Source organism: Clarias gariepinus, chromosome 6, assembly GCF_024256425.1.
Source record: "Clarias gariepinus isolate MV-2021 ecotype Netherlands chromosome 6, CGAR_prim_01v2, whole genome shotgun sequence".
NCBI lineage: Eukaryota > Metazoa > Chordata > Actinopteri > Siluriformes > Clariidae > Clarias > Clarias gariepinus.
Window position 1 is genome coordinate 12,950,793 of NC_071105.1, and position 18,611 is coordinate 12,969,403.

An 18,611-nucleotide genomic window follows, 5' to 3' on the forward strand; every position below is an offset into this window, starting at 1 on the left:
CATTCCTCTAGTTATTCATCAAGAAACCAAGTTTTAACACCATCTGTGAGCAAGTGAGACTTTACCTATAAGATGGGTTTTTCTTTGCTTTTATTTTATAGTCATGAGGATAATCAGCACAGCTACTGTATATTCAAGCACAGCTACACTGTAATTTTTCCCCTTCAATGAATATATGAAAATATTAATAAATAAATGATGGTAAAACATTAAAATTTCTATTTCAAACTAATATAAAATTATAAAACTGGGTTTTTCTTCTTTGCTTAATTAATGTTAAACTTTTTTCGTTGTTTTGCGCTAAATCTACTTATCTAATAGTTTGGTACCTTTTTTTTTTTTTGCCATTTTGCCACTTTTCAAATTGTTTAGCTTGTTTCTATAAGCAAAAATATGAGTATAGTGTTGGAATTGATAAACTTGGTAAGATTTTTGGATGGCTGGAACAGATTATCTGCATTTACATTATTTCCTATGGGAAAATGCGTTTCGCGTTAAGAAGTTCCCCCTTAAGAACTCACGTCTGGAATGAATTAAATTCGTATGCGAGGTACCACTGTGTTGTACCAAGTCAAATTTATCTGTTGTTTCTAAATCTCTGATTACAGCAAACCAAATATAAATCATTAATCATCTTTCTAGACAAATTTTTACAAAGCTTTAGTTGTAAATATATTGTTTTTAAGCACCTAAAAACATGTCCAGAATAATCTTATACTGTATGTGGTTTGTGGTAATCATATATTAAGAAACATTAGAAAATTATATTCTAGATATTTTCACTTGCAAAGACATCACTAAGAAATCCCATACACAGAGCTTAGCATGAAACTAAGCTTCATTATGCCACCCCGCCACCGTGAGCTGTTTTTGATGCTTCGGAGTCAAGAGTCATACAAAGCATAAATCCTTCATCCCTGGACTGTATGAGCGGTGTGGTGTTAGACATTCTGCCATGCAGGCTCATTCTCCAATCGTGCTCGAATAATCATTTTCAACAACACCTTTGGGTACGTTCTAAGAACACTACAATAAATACAAAAAAAAAAAACGTTGGATCTCAGGAACACCATGTATGAAGTAGGAATACACCATGGCCCTTAATTGGACATTCTTTTATATGGCACTATGCACTCACACACGCTCGCGCACACACACACACACTCCCCTGGACACAAAGTCAAATGTTAAAAATGGTTAACCACCTACTGTTTTTTGTAGGTAGAAGTAAACCAGAGAACCTGTGAGAAAACCCACATGGTACGTGGAGAATGTGCCGATCTCCCCATGAACGGTAACCTTACCTCAGGCCCAAACTGGAAACCCTGAAGCTGAGAGGTGGCAACATTAATGAAATCATCGATGCACCACCACCAAACAATCGATCTACCCTAATTCATCTCATTCTTAATGTGTTGCACAAGCATGCAAGATGGTAAAAAAAAAAAAGAAAACCATCAGAGTTTCCGGACATTGTCAGCTAATTCTGAAGTATTTGAAACACCTACGCGAATCATTCCAGAATCGTATGTGGATGGTTAATTGAGGAGTATTTAACATATTTAAATGATAACTCATACTAGATTACACTGATGTTAAATTGAGGAGCTCCTACTTGATCTTTGGCAGATCTAGTAATATAATATAATTAGAGTAAATGTCACTGAATATCTTGGCAGGTTAAAATTGTGCGTCGATGATTAAATCGTTGGAGCACACAAGTTAAGTTGCAGCACGTAATTAACGTGGCTACTTGACATTTCACTGGGTTAAAGAAGTGAAATCCTGGGCTTCATTTGAAAGTGCTTTTGAGGAAAACCTAAAAAACATACATTTATAATTATGGCTAAATACATGCCTTCAACATGATATTACATTATATTAAGTAAACGAGTGAATTTATACATTCTGTATCATTTCTTGTTGAAAACCTTCAAATCATTGATACTAGCCTGTATTGTGGTTCCTCGAAAAACATCTCCATTACAAGCTTGGTTCGGTCTCTAAACTAAATCCCCATCTGAGCTCTTAGAATGCGAGTCTTAGCATTAAACAATACAAGAAAGCAGAGAAGAGCACAGTAACAGGATTGCATGAACAATTCAAACTATTCATTTCCCCTGGAAAAAAAAGGATGGTAGAGAAAACTATATTAAAAATAAACAGGTTTGTGTTGCAGATTATGCTAGATTTGCACATTACCTGCGAACATTATGTAAATTCATTCTAAAAAGAAGCAGAGGAAAGTAAAGGGTCTTTGTCAACTAGCCTTGAGCCAGGGTTATGCCTGACACATGACACATACAAACATAGCAACTACGTGAGCGGTATTGTTCACATTCCGATTGTCCGTCTGGAGGACTAAAAGCACAGCAAGGCTCAAGGTTTTCATATCTACCTGTAAAATGTTTAGCTGTTTCTCTGACCTTACATTCTAAAGTTTTTATTAATTCAGCAGATCTAGAACTTTGAGTTTTTCTTTTTGGTAAAAATTGTTGTATTGCCAGAACTATGTGAATGCCTGACCATGACCCCTTCCCCAAACCCTTACCACAGAGAGGCATGGCATGGACATGGTTGTCTAGAATATCTTTGTTTTATGATTTCCATTTACTGGCATAAAAAGGCCTAAACCTGTTTCATCATGAGATGAAACGTTATGAGATAAACAGGAACGCTGACTACATGCCAGCAAAACCGTATTAGTGCCAAGGCTTTGGAATGAAAGGGAATGTTCAAAAAGTTCAACGAGTGTGACGTGGTCAGGTGTCCACATAACTTTATGTTATAAAATGACTAAAGAATGGATAGAACCATTATTATGTTAAAGCTGCCTCTTTCTTTATTAGGATTTTTATATTACAATTTGTGTTATTTTGAAATACAGCTTTAGGATTATATAAAAGCAGAAAAGCTCTCTAGAGTCACTTAGAATACTAGCGAGGGATCACATTCAGTGACATGACGATAACAGATTATAATAAAAACAGAACGAGACATGATAATTGATGACCAACTGTCAACTTGAGCAACAATGTCTTTTCGTGATGTTGTGAAGAATCATGTTTGGTCGTGCCATGCTGTTTAAAGTATACCTGTGTAATGAAGTACAGAGACACGCATTAGGGCATGTTGCTGGAAATGTCACACTCTGCAGGGGGATGGCTGGTGCATGCTGTGCAGGGCCAGGAAATCTCTGAGTAATGAGTGACCTGCTGTTCTTTGTGTTAACTGCCTCATCCTCAGTGGACATTAGATATGCAGTGTCAGCAGAGTCAAGAATTTAGGAATGAAATTCCAGCTACACATTTTACATGGGTGTGACTTGTTGTTGTTGTTGGTCTTTTGGCTGCTCCCAACAAGGGGTCGCCACAGTGGAATACCCAGTCCACACTACAACTTGGCACAGGTTTTACGCCGGATGCCTTTCCCGACGCAACCCTCCCATTTATCCGGGCTTGGGACCGGCACTGCATCCAGTGGCTGGGGTTTGGGCACTGGCTGGGAATCGAACCCGGGCCTTTCGCATGGCAGGAGAAACACCTACCACTGAGCCACCAGTGCTCAATGAATAATTTTTTTTTAATTAATTAATTAATTAATTAATGAGGGTGGATGTTTTATTGTTGTATATTGTTTTATTTGCATTTTATTTTATTGTATTATTATTATTGTCTGTTTCTACTGTATGTCTGCAGCTTTTTTAGAATTGTACAGCATTTTGGTCAACTAAGTTGTGTTAAATGTGCTGTAAAAATAAATGTAACTTTGAGGCATTTTGCAGACGCCCGTATCCAGAGCGACTTACATTTTTAACTCATTATACATCTAAGCAGGTGCGGGTTAAGGGCCTTGCTCAAGGGCCAAACAGGGGCAACTTGGTGGGCCTTTGGTAGGGTTTGAACCGGTATGTCCAATGCCTTAGACATTGATCTACCCCTGTCCCCCTTTTAGTCCTGATATGTAAGTATGTACCCAGGATTAATTCTGTATTACAGTACAAGGAAAAGACGACATCACAGACATGCTTTCAAACCAGCAACTGACTTCAAGCTATTTTCCAGTCATAACATCCTATGTGTTTATTTACTTTTGCATCTGGTCTAATAGAGAAAAATAAGTCGACTATGGTATCATTTTGAACACCTTTTCACTTCAAACATCTAAACAAGGTTTCCTCAGCTGACACTATGACCTGTTTTTCTTATCTATTAAGACCACTGGATATTTATAATAAGTTAAACGTATGCTTATATTTGCAGCCAATCAAAATAAGTTTCGAGTTACAGTACAGGAATGCATCACTTACAGTACACACTTGTTATAAAGTGTCTGTGGATGTAAATATTAGTTATGGAGACATGTGTAATGAGAACTGTCTGTTCTGAGACCTGGCAGTTTAGTATTAAAAAAAAAAAAGGAAGTATACTGTACCGTAGATATTTTTATATAGCGTGCTGCCAGGCAACGTTGTGTTTGTTGTTTTTATTTTTGCTCTTGCATTATCATTAGGGTAGAACATGCTGTTCGTGTTAGATGAGCAGAGGGGTTTGGGGGAGGGTGGGGTGTTGTGTACTTTTTAAGCCCCTTCCCCTTCAATGAAGGGAAAATCCCATGATGAATGTGTGTACTAGGCCTACGTTATACCCGAATCATTCACCACGATTGAGAGTTCTCTAAATTGGACTTTGGTTCAAGGAACAGAGTGTAATGATCCGTCTGGAAAAAGGTATAAAAGACCTTCTACTATTATTAGAACCCTGTGCATTCACATGATTCCCTTTTCTCCTGGATTCTCTTCTTAAAACACGGGGTCTATACATATACTGTATACAGTATTTGAAAGTAAACAGTGCAAACAGTGCTGTTTGTCTTGATTCTAGTGCAATGCACAATCTGCATATGTTCTAACTGAGACTATAATTTCAGTCTCAGTCATGCCACTCTGTGTGTTTATATATATATATACATATATATATATATATATATATACATATACATACATATTACACTTTCAAATACATATACTGTATAACAAGGCCCAAAAACACCCATTCACCTGGCTTTTACTGTATGATTTTTACAACATTCTCCTTAGGATGTTTTTACAGTTGCATTGTTAAATCAATTTAAACTGAGCCCTGGGGTGTATCTCTCTCAGTTTGCTTGTTTAAGGGACAATACAGCATTTACAATCAGGTGTGAACCAAAACAACCGGTCGGATTATGTCTGAGAGCACTTTCTTCACTTTTACTGTGAATGAACGAATGAATGAGCTTCACAAATACACGGGCAGCCCTGCGTCTGCCTCAGCCTATTCATTTTCCAATACTTTTTTTTTTTTAATCATTTTTTGATGCTTCTCAGTTTCTTGGCATGGTCAAACCATATCGCACCAACTTACAGGATATTAATTTAAAACGTTTCCGAATTAGTTTTGCATGTAAAAGGGAAACATTACAACGGAAATTATTTCAATACACATCCGTCAGGACAGTTCATTACATATAAATGTGTAGCTGTTAATTCTGGAGCAAACAGAGTTAAAGGCCCGGCTTAAGGGCCCAAAGGTGTTAGCTTGGTAAAGCTGGGGGTTTGAACCACCAACCTTCTTATCAGTAGTTTGGAGCTTTAATCCCCTGAGCTATTGCCATGTGTATTATTTATGTTGGAGTGTTCTTTGTATTTTTTAGTCATCACCTCAAGATGAACCAAATTACAGTAACTGAATTTCATTTTGTCAAATTAATTAATTGTAAAACATTTAAATCTTTGTAAAAGAGAACAACATTAAGGAAATTGTTAAACATTATACTGCCATAACATTAAATTTGTGTTTAAACCACTTTAAACGGTAAAAACCAATAAAAAGAAATCAGATGAAATTTACGTATAAAAATGCTATTTCTCTAGCTAGTAATTTTTTTATTTTGGTACGTTTCCACTGGTGCCACCTTTACATTTTTGCTGCTCTAGCGGTTAAACCCTGTTTGAACACAACGTGGCAGTTCCCAAACCCACTCGCCTAATACTGTGCAGGTCCCTTTTGTGCTACAAAACAGCTGTAGCTGGGAATTCTGGCACCAAGATGTCATCAGTAGATCCTCATAACTTATAGCACGTTACGAGGATCTGCTGCTGACATCTTGGTGCCAGATACCAAAGCTCCAGCTGTTTTGGTAGCACAAGAGGTTCCTGCTATCAAAGAAGTCTGTTTAAGAAGGTGGTACAGCCGCATAATTGCCAAGAGCCAAGGCTTCCCAGCAAAATATTGTCCAGAGTATCACTTTGCTTGTGCTTCATATAGTGCATTCTGGTGCTGTCTGTTCACCAGTTGGTACAGGCCACCTTCTTCCATTGCTTTATGTTCCAGTTTTGATGCTCACATGGCACTGTAAGGCACTTTATTACAGTAGTCAGCGGTCAGCATGGGCACTCTGACCAGTGTTGAGCTACACCCCCCTTGACAGGTGCTGCTGTAACAAGATAATTACATACTGTATTTACTTCACCCATCAATGTTTTAATGTTATGGCTGACAGGTGTGTGTCTATTATGCAAGTAGACAACTTTTTTTTATACAAGCATACACATCTGTATCTATTAAATAAAACTTAATCTGCAACAACGACTATTTTCCGGACTTGATTAAGACAAAAGTGAGTAAAACATCCTTTCATGCATTTTGTTCCTTTTTGTGCTTTTGTTTTCCTGTTCAACTGGATTCAGAAGTTCCTGTTTTGACTGACCAAAATCCCAATTCGTTAAGTAAGAATCACATGTTGGTGGACATTTGGCACAGATCAAGAGATTGACTTGTGGCACAAACACCAATAGACAATATGGACAAAATTTACAATTATGTTAAAAAAAATTATTATTATTATTATTTTTTTATTTATTCATTTGGATTCATCTGATATAAATGTATAAATCTTATACATGTTTTTCAACAAAAAACTACATATGCACTACTTTTGTATTTGACCTTGTACTACAATATTGATGAGCGCTCAAACAAACCAAAAAGCAGAGGAACACAAATACAAAGACAAAAGTCTGTTATTTTTTTCCCTTGCCCTTTATATCTGCATTAAAATGAGCTCGGTGTGAACATGACTATTGAAAACCTCATTAACTGTGTAAACCCCCTTTACACCCAGCCGAGTGCCTTTGGATTTGATTCGTATTAATGCTCGCTTTATCTCCTATTATGTTCTCTACTTAATATAAAGCACCCTTGGTCAGATAATTGACACATTCACTTATCTCCACTAATACTGAGTCAATTAGCTTGCTGGCCTTTTAGCTGCCCTTATCCTCTGTAATGTAGGCCTAATGAGCTCCACTCGACTCCGGGCCACGATTTACCCCTGCACTCGGCAAATATGCACCTCTCCGCATAAATAGTCATCGGTACACATCTCTGTTTACTCTCATGCTCTTCTTGGCAACCTTCACATCTGTTAAAAAAAAAAAAAAAAAAACGGAAATCTTAATCGTCTACATTGCTTCAAAAAAAGTAAAATAGCATTTGGAGGAAGTGGACAATCTAAATAAAAGATTTGAGAAGTCGGTAGCTCTGTGGTACACATACCACCTAACATTACAGCAGACGACTCCATCACAACATCTTGCAACCATACAATACCATGTTCCTTCTTTAGCATCAGACAGATAAATACAATACATAAAAAAACTTAAGGTTTCTTTATGTACTGCAATAAAAAAATTAAAAATAAATACATTTTAAAAAACTCAGGTTTTTAGAATCATTGTCAACCTGAAATGATAATTTGGTAAGCTCTCCTTGGAGAGAACAACAGAACTAAGATCCTTCTTGTAATACATAACAAGGTCGAGATACTTGTGTGGGGATTTTGGAGCCCTGAGCCATGCAAAACATTTTAGCTCCTTTATATTCTTAGGTCTGCCCATGTGGGCCATTTTCAACATTTATTTTGTGTCCTACAGCAATTTTCTTTTTTCTTTTTATTTTCAAATTAAATTAAGTTCAATTTCGTTTTATTTGCATGAAGCTCTCGACTGTAGGAAAAGCTTTGGAGAAACTGAGTTTCAAATAAGCAAGTATGAGCTCACAATGGCAGGGAAAATCTCTCGGAGAAAACATGAGGAAGAAACCTTAAGCAGAACCAAAGGAGAACTCATCCTCCTCTGGGTGGAACGTCAGCGATATGTCTACCAGGGTTTGGGATATTTCTGACTTTAAAAAAAAAAGACATGACTCTGACGTGGATATACATAATAAACATAATTATATGCAGTATAAAAATCTTTTAGTGCATAGAGTTCAGTTGTTTGGAGCACAGGGTCAGATGTCTAAAAATAAAACTATAAAAATTAAAAGATATTTAGAGCATGCAAGAAAGTTTCTGGTACGCACCAGACATTCACACTAAAAAGTTTCTCCCATACCCCAGAAACGCTCCTGTGTACACTACATACATACATGCTTACAAAATGATTCATATTTATTTTTTTATTTTTATAAGCCCCATAGCCTCTGATTACAGAAGCTTTGAATCTGCTGTGTGCTTCCATAATGAGCATCACTATACACCAGCCAGCGTCACACTAACACCACTGCCAGTGGAATGAATAGCATAGGTTATTAATTAGAGTACATACCAGCAAACTAGTAAGAGGATCATGGGAAACCAAGGGCTAACTACACCCATGGGGACTATAGACCAGCTCTTCTGGAACGATCCAATGTAGCACAAATTTATAGAAAAAGTTAATGCTGGCTATGATAGAAAGGTATCAGAACACTCAGTGCATCACAGCTTGCTGGACAAACACGTCTGATTCCGTGTGCCAGATACCAAAGCATACCTTGGGGTCCATACAGTATGGCATTAGGGGTATAGCTGTTTCAGTGGCAAACAATGGCGAGCTTAATGTTTTCAGTGTTAATGTTATAGATGGTTGATATATTCAGTGGAGTATTTATTAAATAATACTACTAAGTAATTTAGTGTGCAAGGTTGGATTTAGCCATAAATATAGTATCTATTTAAGAATACTATTCAGTTGTTTAGTAGACAGTGTTGGATTTAGTACATGGGTTTAGTATTTATTTGAGCACACTATTTAGTAGTTTAGTGCACAGGGTTGAATTTAGCCATGAATTTCAAAGGTATTTAAGCATGCTATTTAGTAGTTAGGTGTTTAGCCACTGTAGCCGAGTTGCTCCACCCCTGTACGAGAAGCTATCCTCATCAATATTAAATAAGAAACATGGCAAATTTTGGACTTTACAGTTCCTTATGACGCGCCATAAACCACAAACAATCTGCTGCTTTAAAAAAAAAAAAAAAAAAAAAAATTTGAGCATAAAAATTTTATATTTCAAATTCCATCATGACGCCCCCTCCTGACAAACTCGGTAAATGCCCTTCAATGTTCTACGATCTTGTAATCGCAGTGCTTTGGGATTACATTTGTGAACCTGTGAAAGCTTAGCCCTTAAAATAATACGCTGCACTTAACAAAATTTAAATTATTCTTACACGGTATGAGTTCCTGAAACACCAGCAACAAAATAAATAAACAGATGATGTAGAAATGGAATTTGAACCTTACTTTATTTATTCATTAATTAGTCTCTTCAGTTGTTGAATCTTAAAGCTCACAATTTTATGAAGCATTTTGTGTATTATGCCGTGAATATACTGGACGTATACGAACAGCTATTTATTGTTAGTCCGGTTTTGTAAACTGAATTGTCATAACTGTGTGAAACCCTACTAGAGAAGTGAGAAAGAAATTATGTAATATGTGCAACTTCTGTGGTAAACATTCAACAATTTATTTGATAACAGTGTTGTTTCAGGGTGTTTTTTTTAATATATATAAAAATGCATCCTTCCATTTGCAGAAGTGTAAACCACAAAGCCCAAAGGAGGCTTTCAGCACATCAGAGCTGAGTGTAGAGGCACTTCCTGGACCATCATGTAACTGGAACACTCGAGCCATATTTTGAGTAAACAGGAACCCTTCCAGGAACCCTTAACAAAGTGAGAACCATCGCAGTAAAAACTGAAGCACGTTTCCCTCAAATCTAAACTGTGATCACAGAAACAGCAAGCAAAATGACTTTGCAGTAGATGTTATCAGCCACTGCAAAGGTAACGAAACTGAAATTACATCTAAACTACTTGATTTAAAAGAAATAAATCGCTCTAAAGTAATAGCTCGCCCACACAATAACAAACCCTCAATAACCACAAGGAAGCATGATTAACTTATTAAGTAACAGTAACAGTGTGGATCAGAGGAATATAAACATAATAGTGCTGTGTACCGATTCAATGCTAGGGGCAACTTTAAGACTTTGCTTATGGTTGCTTGCTTCCTGTACCTTTGACGCAGGTTCAATTCCCATACTGCAAAAAAAAAAAATATATATAAAAAATGATGTTTTTAATTATACACTAAGTCATCTTTAGTAACCGCTTTCTAATTCTCATTCTTATTCTCACTCATTCGCACCTAGGGAGCAATTCACTTTAGCCGATCCACTCACCTGTATTGTATATGTATTGTATTGTAAACCGAAGAATCTGAGGAAACCCACAAGGACATGGGAAAAAAATATGAAACTCTGCACAAACACAAATTTCAGGTCAGGATCGAAACATGGAGCCTAGAACACTGTACAGCAGCAATGCTGGCTTGGTTGGTTAAGGCAAAAAATGCAATTCCTATATAAATTACTTGGCCACAAAGACATAAGACATAATAAAGACCTTGTGGTTCATCTTTTAGAAATAGTGTACAAGTAGTATCTATATTTATTGACACTTATAAATGATATTCTTAGAATGTGGACAACAAACAATAATTAAGTGCACACAGATCTTCACAAAAGTCTTGAGACACCCATTATTTTGGCAGACGCCCTTTTCCAGAATGACTTACATTTTTACGTCATTATACTGTACAGATGAGCAGTTAAGGGGTAAAGGGCCTTGCTTAAGGGCTCAACAGGGACAACTTGGTGGTTGTGGGATTCAAACCTGGGACATTCCGACCAGTAGTCCAGTGCCTTAACCACTTTTCCTGGTGTACCCCTGGGTTGTTTATGTGACAACCTCAGCAGCAACCTCATTTCCTCTCTCGTCCGTTCCAATCAGTATTCAGCATCACTAATATACTAATCACCAGCCTGATTATCTGTCATCATCTGCACCTGTTTCTCATTGGGTTAAGCCTTAAGTTAGATGGTTTTATGCTGGAATGATTCATAGGTCACTGTGTGGTCAGTTACAGGAAGTGGACTGAAAATGAGAGACAAATATCCTTTAGAAAGCCTAGAGTACTATTCCTTAAGGCTATTCTGAAAAATAAAAGATTGTCTGACTCACTGGAAGCAAGATATGAAGAAATCAGGGGGCTCAGGACTTTTGCACAGTACTGTATGTCACATTTATGTAGTCACCAAGAAATAACAGCTTGAAGCAGAATAATGTAACTAAACTGGTTTTCAGGTGTAGGGCTCATGTCAACAGTAAGCACACTCTACAGAATAAGAGGACACCTTTGAAATGTGAGTCTAATGTAAAAAAAAAAAAAAAAGAGAAAGAGAGAGAGAAAAATCCAACTGTCTTATCAATAAACAGACTGACCATATAGAATAATGCCTACTCAGTGCTGCTTACTGACAAACAGCTGCTTACATGGTCTCACAAATCATTTTGTTACCACGTGCCCTTTATAATGATTTCGACAATGTTAAAAGACAACGTTTCGAGTTCAGCAGAGAACTGAATGTTAAACACTCTCGGAATGGCAGGAATGCTTGCATCCATTAGTGTCAAAATCCAGCTGAGGTTAAACACAAGGCGACTTTATCATCACCTGTGCTCTCTTCTGCTGCTGTATCTAGTGTGACACCAGAGACTCGTCTCCCTCTACCTCTGAGAAATACAGCGCAAATGAATGCTGAGGTATTGTGAATAAAATTAACAGCTTCGCAGTGTTGGTTAACTTTCTGCACTTTAATATTGCCCATTCTAAAAAATATTGCAGAAAATGAAAGAAAAAGAGGAGCGAAAGTACACCAAAAAGAGTGTGTTTCTATAACGTTTTTTTACTTATAGCCATAGGACAATGTGCAATCAACCACGCAAAAAAGCTGACTGAATACAAAAAACCTAAAGGCGGTTTGGACAGTACGAATCTACTGTACACATCATCATTTCTACTGTAATACCATACACGGGAACTTGTACTGCAAATCCTCCATATAAACGGATCTTCGATCACGCTGACATTTTTCTATAAAGAGGTGATTATTTAACATTTTTAGAAGGAGTCTCCAGGGTCAGAGAGAAAAACTATAACTTTAAGTCTTCCGTCAAAAGAAAGCCTTCAGGCTGAAAGCCTGTGGTTTGTGTTTTGTCATAACCATGACAAGCTGCATTTTTCTGTTGTATTAACTTCAAGAGGGAAGAAAAATAGAATCTGGTAAGGGAGTGACTGCTTATCGCTGCAAGTGATAACAGGAACTAAAGTGTATCAGATACAAATGTAACTATAAATAGATTTAAAAAAAAGCATGATGTGTTATTCTTAAATAAATGATTAATACTGGCAATATCACGTAGTATAAGTATAAGCACTTTCAGGAGTTTATAGATTATTTTTGAAATACATAATCATTACTGGAAGGGGGGGGGGGGGGGGGTCAGACTGGTAATAGTAATTTTACTTTGCATCATGTAACATCCAAGGGGCAACCTTTGGATATGAAAAATGAGTTAACATGGACGTGCCAAAACGTGCAGTTCCTCTAATGTCCACTGGGGGCTAGCTCCAGAAGTGAGTCAATCCCCACAGTGCCCCATGTTACAACAGAAAAAAAAAAACTGTTTACAGCCTGGTACAAAAACTGTTTTGTTCTACATAGCTGCATTCCCTGAATTTGTATTTTTATCTATAAAAATTTCAATTGCAATATAACAATTTTAACATATCAGTTCAAATTACAATAACACACAAAATTATGCAAAATTAGGAGTATGGACAATTTGAGTTACAGCTACAGTATATTGTAGTTATCAAACCGCTAGCTGCCTGCTATACATCACTGTAGCTAACCAGCAAAAGTAGAAAAGCTGTACATTAACCTATCACAAGAAATATGAAAGGTGACACGAGATGATGTGTGACATAGTTATGATATTAAACTAACTTTACCATGACATTTTAGCAAAGCTAAAGATAAGATAGCTAGCTTGTGGTAATACAAGCTGGCTGAGGTAAATATGTGTTTTCAGGAGATGGGCCTGGAGCCTAACCCAGAAGACTTTTGGTATGAGGTGAGGTATACCCCGGATGGGGTGCCAACCCATTGCATCCACTTTATTTTTGGGAAATTAGCCTAATCTGCATATCTTTAGGCTGTGAAAGGAAACTGAAGTACCCAGAGGAAACTCACTAAGCATGGGGAGAACATGCAAACTCCATGCACATACAGTAGACCTGAAGCAAGAATAACCTGGAAACTTGAGGTTCAAGGTGACAGTACTAACCACTAAGCCACCGTACAGCCTGAAGTAAACTAATTAATTTAATCTTTTTCATTTCCGTTCCATTAACTCCATGGCATTTGATTTTTTTTCCCCCTCTCTCATTTTCACCTACCTATTTGATCCATGTGCATTTATGACTTTATCAGGAGTTTTTAGAGCAGAAAAATCTTCCAACTGTGCTGGATATGTGCTACACTGCTGGTCCAGACGTATGAGCTGGACACTTCACTTTACCGACTCCACTGGAAAATGCCAGCGACTCTATTTTATTAGAACAGTATAACAGTATGTGACGAAATAAAGCAAGGTACATTTCTCCAGCTGCGGAGCGGCTATTTGCTTCCATGCTGGATTTGCCTCAAATTTCCCCTTCGCCCTTTTTTCCTTCACTCTCCGAGTGCTTTACAATGGAAGAAGGCAAAGCAAAATAGGAGACGAATAACCCTTTCATTCCTTTCAATCCGTCTTATAAAGCTGTAAAATACACCAAAATAGAACGGCTTAATTAAAGCAATTTTCATCACAAAGATAAAGTTTGAGTCATGTTTCTAATCAGCAAGTGTTTTAGGGTCCAGAAAGTCTGCACTGTAACCATGGAAACGTGGCTACATCTGAGTTGCTATCAGCCAATTAGTGAAAGAAAAGAGCGCTGCTATTGCGGAGACGAATCCCCAATAATAGTCTTAAATAAATGACCAAAGTGCAAGCTGTTAGCTAAATCGCTTCATCTTTTTGGACAGGACTGACAGGAAGTGATGTTTGCTTTTCGCTAAGACGCTCCAAGGTGTACGGATTTGAAACAAAAGTTGAAAGATTCTTACCTCTCTATGCTTTCTTTGTAATTGCCAGAATTCTGTTCTAAACCATCTATTTCATTAGAAACAACACAACATCGGCGACACCACCACCACCATCACCAACAACAGAAAAACCATGCGTAGGTGTGAATTCAGGAAGAGGACAGTCTGTCAAAATTGCTTTGAGCATTTCTCTAAAGATAGACAAAAGCTTGATCAACCGTAATACAAAATAATTTCTGAAACTGATGTCTTAAAGCAAATGTAAGTCTGAAAAGTTCAGCTTCTGCCTACAACTACGCTGAGTGCAGGTAAATTATTAGCTTGAAGATTGCGCTGGAGTCTATGTTCATGCCGCATGCAGAGAAAATGATCAAGAGAGGAAAAAAAAAAAAAACACATTACTAGAAGAGTGCCAAAAGATTCTCTATAATCAGTAAAAGCAAAAGCATAATAAAAAACCTAGTGTCAAGCTTGTGAAGGTCCGGTTGCTTAAAAAAAATCCTTGTTGACAGAGGTCCAGATCATGAGCGAAAGGTGTGAGCAGTCACATTTTAATCCTTACCAAATACTAATTAGTTTATGGGTTATAAATAAGACATTTTGTGATTTTTGTTGTTTTTTTAAATAAAATAAACTAATACTCGTCTGACCAATCAAAATTAAGATCAATGAAAGGTCTTCTCCTCTGTCAACCACGGTCCCACTCTCTTCTGGAAGGCAGAAGTGACATTATTTATCAGATGCCAGTGCCAAAACCCGCATTCAAAAATAATCACAGAAACAATTTCAACCAGAAAACGCATCTCATAATTTACATTTAGGTACTTGGCAGATGCTCTTACCCAGAGTGACTTACATTGTTATCTCCTTATATATCTGAGCAGTTAAGGGTAAAGAGCCTTGCTCAAGGGCCCAACTTGGTGGTCATAAGGTTTGAACCTGGGACCTTCCAAACCATAGTCCAATGCCTTAACCACTGAGCTACCCCTGACCCCAGATGTATCATCATAAACAGCACTTAGGCCCGTTCAGACTGCCAGTCCAAAAAAGATTTTTGGGATATCCAGATTGGAATCAGTTTGAATCAAATTGCTTTCATGCAGTCTGAACAGTAAAAAAAAAAAAAAAAAAAAAAAACACTGAATCTGATTTAGAAAATCCAATCTGACCCAAATCCAGAGGTGGCTTGAAATCAGATTGGATTTCTAAAGATATATCTCCGTCTGAATATATTTCAGACTGTCCATTACGCCACTCGCAACCTGAGCTCCTTATTTCATATAAGTACGTAAAAGCCGTGCCCTTGTGGCTAATTTTTAACATGTTTCATAAAGAGGGAATGTACAGAAACCAGCTGATGGGAAAAGATGTGAGAAAGTATGGTGCTCCATGCAAGCATTCAGTGTCATCACCAATACAAGCAATAATCTATAAATACAGGTCAACAATGTGTCAGATTTGGTCAGCCAGTCTGAACAGAGCACTGTTCAAAAAGCAGTGCAGACAGTCAGTCTTTAATATCAGATTTGTGAAACAAATCAGATTCCCTGTAGTCTGCACAAGACCTTAGTAATTACCTTCCAAGTCGTTCTGAATAGCTTTTGAACCATCCGTATTAAAACATTAACTGTCTGAATCCCTAATCCCTCTCTAACCCCTGATCACCATCACTACATACTATGTAGAACAAGGGCTTGTACAGCCTACACACACTAGCTTCCCTTTTATATACTATCTGGGATTCAACCCTCGAATGATTAGATAGCTATTAATCAAAATGTCAGTATTAGTTACCTGCACATCAATTTATGAAGCGTAAAGCACAACATATTCAATAGCATCATCTCATTTGCAACAGAAGATCTCTCATTTCTCGTCTGACGAGTTGCCTAGATTTAAATACATTACAAAAACGCATTTTAGTGTAATAAACTGCAACATTCTTTAGACTCTGCTGAAGAATGAAGAGGTGGTGCATGTTTAGATAAATTGATGCAATAAACTATGGCCGGTTCTTTTATTCAAATTATTATTTTCTTTAAGTACTCCATGTTCTGAAATACTGTATTTTGCTTATGCAACCTCAATGTTCATGATTGTGGTAAATTGCATTGCAAAACCTTTTTCTATGTGCGTCATGGGTATCATCTGTACGGTCTTAACTCTAACTTACATTCCTATTAACCTTTTAAGTTTTTGACTAATTATCTGCTATAATGTTATAGTAAAATTGACCATTTGTTAGTTAATTTATGCACTATTGCTACTTTTCACTACATTGCTACATTATTCTATGCCTCCTAATATTGCAAAATTATATTTATTTCATCTCACTGACTCCTAATGCATGCCTCTATTCATTTTTACAGTCATGATTACTACGGTTCACATTTATTCCAGCATTATCGCTGCTAATCATTCAGTACTATATTTATGCAAGTGCTTTATCTAGTTTAGAATTTCCCAGGCAGTTTGTGGCGGAGAGCTGCAGATGAAGGCTATGTTGTGTGTAAACTCTTCGTTATCTGTTGAAAGCTGCATCCCAATGTGGAAAAAACATTCCAAATATTTACACTGTATATCTTAATAGTGTTCGGAATGATAAGAAATGATTAGTCCAAAATGAGTAAATAGATATTCATTTGAATAGATGAGGATCAGCTACAGTAGCATTGAAAAAACTTTACATCTTAGAATCCTAACAGTAAGTTTGGCACAAACATGTCAGTCACCTGAGATTTTTATATATAACAATATATGTGCTTAAAATGTAATACCCTTCATAATAGTTCAACAGTACTCAATGCTACTGCTTATTAGTTCACACAGACAACAGATGATCTCTTAAGAGTCCGAAAACGCTGGTGTGAAAATGCTGAGAAAATGAGGCAAGCTAAAGTGCAATCCAAAAATGCACTATATTTCTTTTACTATGAGTAAGTCACCTTTAAATTGAAAATTAATAATATTTGATAAATAGATTTAAGCCAGAATCAAATGTTTAAGTCAAACTAGGACTTATGATTGACCAGAAAAACAGAACACAGTTATGAAAGTAAAATCAACCCTTATTGCTCTATACATTAATACACTTTAATGTTACATTAATGCACTCATTGCAGTGTTTCACTAATGCTTGGATACCATTAAGGTAGAATTTTTCATTTTTCAGTAAGTCAGAGCCATGATCGGAATGCCTAGTCTCCCAGGAACTCCTTTAAATGGTCCAAACATGTGGAAATAGCTTGGAGTGAGGGATGTGGCAATAACTCCTGGCCAAGCTCCTCTAACATGCAAGTGGTGTTGGTGGATGATTGTGTCTACAGTTCCTACAGACTGATTTGTCTCTTCAGCAAGTTGGCGACAAGTTGGTCATAAATTTTCAAAGATCAGGCGTTCTACTTGCTGATTGTTGACTGCTGTGGCTTTGAATGTATGGCCTTCTTTAAAAGGTTTGCACCATTCAAATTCACCAGTCTCATCACCATCCTGTTAAAGTGTTTTGTAAATGTAAAATCAGTTTTACGCCTCCATTCAACAGAAATTTCATTGCAAATCCCGAATTGCCCATCATTAATGCAAGGTATAGCACATGTTCTGGGTAAAAAGTTGGCCAATAACTTGCTGACTCCTGATATAAAATTTTTCTGATCCTGTAGCACATTAGTCGCATAGTTTGAGATGCTGTGCATTCTGAGATCCTTCCCTGCTTACACCAGATATAAAGAGTAGTTATTTAGTTATCATAACCTTTCTGTCAGCTTGATCTGGTCTGGTTATTCTCCTCTGACCTCTCTTATCATCATGCCATTTTCCATTTCGGATTTTTTTTTTATTCTCCAACATTATTCTGTGCACACTCTAGAGACTGTTATGTGTCAGAATATCAAACCTATCTGTATTACAAATCAGCATTTTCTGAAAATACCCAAACCAGCCTGTCTGGCACCAACAACATGTCAGCGTCAATGTAACACGTTTCTTCCTCATGCTGAAGAGTGATGTAAACATTAACCAAAGCTCTTAATGTGAATGCGAATGATTTTATGCACTGTGTTGGTTCCACATGATTGGCTAATTGGATAATTGCACGGATGGTGTAGAGGTGTCAGTAACAATATGACTATATGAGTCACACTGGTTATTAGCAAGCATTCATTTGCCATTTTACATTCTACTGACTACAGGTTTTTAGAAAGATCTGACTATGACACAAACTAAGGATTTTTTGCTTCCAGAATAATAAAAAAA

The 18,611-nt window shown here is 37.0% G+C and overlaps 1 protein-coding gene across 6 annotated transcripts in view; it reads right to left on the reverse strand.

The window, feature by feature from the left end:
* Positions 1–18,611, reverse strand: part of lpp (LIM domain containing preferred translocation partner in lipoma) — a 219,919-nt gene that overhangs the window by 119,308 nt on the left and 82,000 nt on the right. The gene's annotated exons all lie outside the window — the stretch shown is intronic.